This window comes from Fukomys damarensis, unplaced genomic scaffold, assembly GCF_012274545.1.
Source record: "Fukomys damarensis isolate Sample0158 unplaced genomic scaffold, DMR_v1.0_HiC HiC_scaffold_15, whole genome shotgun sequence".
In the NCBI taxonomy this organism is placed as follows: Eukaryota; Metazoa; Chordata; class Mammalia; order Rodentia; family Bathyergidae; genus Fukomys; species Fukomys damarensis.
In genome coordinates this window covers 19400295-19404479 of record NW_022900927.1, presented here as the reverse complement: position 1 = coordinate 19404479, position 4185 = coordinate 19400295, and the positions used below count along the sequence as shown (strand labels likewise).

The following is a 4185-nucleotide window of genomic DNA, read 5'->3' as shown; positions in this document are numbered from 1 at the left end:
AATGATATGTTGGCTGATGGCTTTTCATAGATAGCCTTTATTAAATTGAGGTATAGACCATCTATTCCAATTTTTTGCAGGGTTTTTATCATGAATGGGTGTTGAATTTTATCAAATGCTTTTTCTGCATCTATTGAGGATCATATTATGCTTTTTCTGCATCTATTGAGAGGATCATATGGTTTTTGTCCTTGACTTTGTTAATATAATGTATTACATTTATTGACTTTCGTATGTTGAACCACCCTTGCATCTCTGGAATAAATCCGACTTGGTCAGGATGGATGATCTTCTTAATAATCCTCTGTATTCTGTTTGCTAGTATCTTATTAAGGATTTTTGCATCTATATTCATTAAGGAGATTGGTCTGTAGTTCTCCTTTTTAGTTGTATCTTTCCCTGGTTTGGGAATCAAAGTGATACTTGCTTCCAGGAATGAATTTGGAAGTATAGCTTCCCTTTCAATTTCATTGAAAAGTTTGAAGAGTAATGGTAGTAGTTCTTCTTTAAATGTCTTGTAAAATTCAGCAGTGAATCCATCAGGGCCTGGGCTTTTCTTTGTTGGTAAGTTTTTAATTACATTTTCAATTTCACTGATTGTGATTGGGGTATTTAAAATGTTTTTATCTTCTTCATTCAACTTTGGTAGAATGTACCACATTTTCTTACTCGTCAGTTTATGGACATTTGAGTTCTTTCTACCTTTGGTTATTATGGGTAACACTGGTGAGAACACAGGTACTTTATATTTACTTATTTTTATTTTTTGGTTATTTTGAGACAGGGTCTCACTATGTAGGTGAGACTGACCTGGAACTCACTATGTAGCCCAGGTTGGTCTCGAACACACAGTGATCCTCCTGCCTCAGCCTCCTGAGTGCTGGGATTACAGGTGTGTGCCACCACACCTGGCCTTGTACTTTTTTTTTGGTACTGGGGATTTAACTCAGATCCTTGTATTTGCGAGGCAGGCAGTGGAACCACTGAGCTAAATCTCCAGCCCATTGATTGCATTTCTTGATGAGTTTAACAATGTTGAGAGTCCTGTCCTGTCCTTGGACATTTGTGGATCTTCTTTGGGGAACTGTCTATTCAGATCTTTTCCATTTTACTTTCATATTTGTTGCAGTAGGAAATCCTGACATAAGTGCCTGTAAATGAACTGCATGTGTGCTGTAAAGGCGAGGTCATTGGTGCTCTGAAAGGTGTAGCCCAGGACAGCTGACCAGGTCAGGTGGTGGGGGACATGGGGGAGGCTCCTCTTTAGCTCATTGACAACTGAGCTGAGACTTTAAGGGAGAAAAGGAACCAACCAGGTGGCGGGTATCATAGATGGACAGGAATGTCTCACGGAGCCACAGGACATGTCTGGAATTGCAAATGTGGAGGAGAGACAGTTTCGCTTCTGTGCCGGGGATGTTTCCACTCCCTACGTCCCCATACAGGGGTACCTGTCATCCAGGCCTCTCTTGATCATCAAGGGAGCATCTAGAAGTATGTGAAGCTGTTATATTTTGCTTTGTCCTATGACAGTGACCGGGGCGTTCCTGACTTATTGAAAAGGAACCCATGCAATATGGTTGAGGCATTGTTTGAGTGTGCCCCCTCCCCCACGTGGGTTGAGATTTAATCCTATTGCATGCATTTACCACATTTTGCTATCTATTTATTTTTTTGGCTGGGGATTGAACTGGGGTCCTTGTGCTTGCTAGGCAGGCAGTGGAACCACTGAGCTAAATCCCCAGCCTGCTATCTGTTTAAACAACAGTGGACACTTAGATTGCTTTTGCAGTTTAGCTGTTGTGAATGATGCTGATATGAACACAGATGGACAAATATCTCCTAAAGACCATGTGTTTTAGTCCATTTTTCATTACTGTAATGAAATACTTGAATTGGGTAATATAAAGAAGAGAGGTTTATTTTGACTCAGTTTTGTTCCCCACAGTGCACAAGAGTTTTGGTTTCCCCACGTCCTCTTTAAGACTTGTTATTTTCTGTTACTTTGCTAGCAGCTATGCTAATGGGTGCGAAGTGGTATCTCACTGTAATTTTGATTTACATTTCTCTAATGATTAGTGATGTTGTGCATCTTATTGTTTGCTTATTAGGTATTTGTATATCTTCTTTGAAGGATGTTTATTAAGATCCTTTGCCTCATCTTTCAAATTAGGCCTTTTACACTTGATCTTAGCCAAAAGGCCGAGAAGCGATCAAATTAGGCCTTTTAAATTCTTCTTTTTTTTTTAGTACTGGATATCAAGCTTGGATCTTTGAGCTTGCGAGGCAGGCGGCAGAACCACTGAGCTAAATCTCCCACCCAGGCCTTTTAAATTATTATTGACTTGTAAAGAGTTCTTAATATGTTCTGGATCCATGTCACTTATCAGATGCATGATTTTTGAATATCCTCTTCTCTTCTGTAGATTGTTTCTTTGCTTCTCTGACGGTGTTCTCTCAAAGTACAAGTTTTAAAGTTTGATGAAGTTCAGCTTTTCTATTTTTCCTTTGGTTTCTTGTGGTTTTGGTATCATCTCTAGCCTAACCCAAACTTACAAAGACTATCTGTTTTCTTCTAAGAGTTTTATAATTCATTTTGGTTCTTACATTTAGGTCTTTGATGTATTATGAGTTAATTTGGGGTAATGATGTGAAAAAGGGATTCAGCTTCATTCTGTGGATGTGGATATTCAGTTTTCCCATAACCATGGGTTCAAAAGATTGTTCTTTCTCCAATGAATTTTTTTTTGTTTCCTTGTTGAAAATCAGCTCATTGGGATGGAGGTGTAGTTCAGTGCTATAGTGCTTGCATTAGACCTAGGTTTAATTCTTGGCACTAAAAAAAAAATAATAATATATTGATAATGAAACAATCAATTGAATGTGAGGATTTATTTCTGTATTCTCCGCATTCCATTATTTTGTGTGACTGTCCTTGACATTGTCTGGATTACTCTAGCTTTGTAACAAGCTTTGAAATTTGAAAGTGTGAGTTCTCACCTTTGTACTTTTTCTTTTTTTTTTTTTTTTTTTTTTTTTTTTTTTTTTTTTTTTTTTTTTTTTTTTTTTTTTGTGCCAGAGATTGAACTCAGGACCTTGCACCTGTGAGGCAGGTGGCAGAAACACTGAGCTGAATCCCCAGCCCAACTTTGTACTTTGTAAAGATGGCTTTGGCTATACTTTGAATTTCCAAATGAATTTAGAATCAACTTAACAGTGTTTGAAAAAACTTAGGATTTTGTTTTGTGTGTGTGTGTGTGTGTGTGTGTGTGTGTGTGTGTTTTGTTTTTAGAGGCAGGGCTTTACTGTGTAGTTCAGGTTGGCCTTGAATTCACTGTGTAGCCCAGGCTGGCCTCAAACTTGAGGAAGTCTTCCTGCCTCAGCCTCCTGAGTGCTAGGATTACAGGCATATGCCACCAAACCTGTCCTTTTTGATGTTCTTATAAATGAGTGTCTTCTCAGTCTTATTTTAAGAGATCGTTTTAATAGAAATATACTTGATTTTATATACAGTATTGTTTTTTTGAAAGAGTTTGTAAACTGATATCAGTTGTTTCTTAAATGTTTGATAGAATTCATCAGTGAAGTCAATTGGGCTTGGGCTTTTCTTTGTGGTAGGGCTTTTATGTTTTTTTACCCCCTAATTCAGTGTTGGTATAAACTTTTGTACCATTTGAATTTTTCCAATAGCATTTAGATCTTCCAGTAAGACATTAAAATTTTTGGCAGAGCACAAGCTTTGGAAAATTGACAGACCTAAGTTCAAATTCCATCTCTGGAACTTTTTTTTGGATCTCTGAATCTTAGGTCCCTCCCTACAAAGAGGGTAGCAGTGCAGTGTTGTAAAGCTGATGGCCCAGATCTGTCATGCAGAGAGCTAACAGCTGGGCCCCAGTACCAGGCCCTGAGTAGCTTTTATTTGTTTTGTTTTTTGGCACCAGGGATTGAACTCAGGACCTTGTGCTTGGGAGGCAGATATGGCATCACTGAGCTAAATCCTCAGCCCTGTTTTGGTTTTTGACTTAGAAAAATAGATTCTACAGAGTCCAGGTTGGCCTTTAACTCACTATGTAGCTGGGGCTGGCCTTGAATTCATGGTGATCCTCCTGCCTTAGACTTCTGAGTGCTGGAATTACTAGTGTGTGCCACCATGCCTAGGTGGCTTTTTTTTTTTTTTTTTTTTTT

General features: G+C 38.4%; 1 protein-coding gene across 6 annotated transcripts in view; it reads left to right on the top strand.

Moving 5' to 3' along the window:
• The window catches only part of Csad (cysteine sulfinic acid decarboxylase), a 35893-nt gene that overhangs the window by 28041 nt on the left and 3667 nt on the right, over positions 1-4185 (top strand). The gene's annotated exons all lie outside the window — the stretch shown is intronic.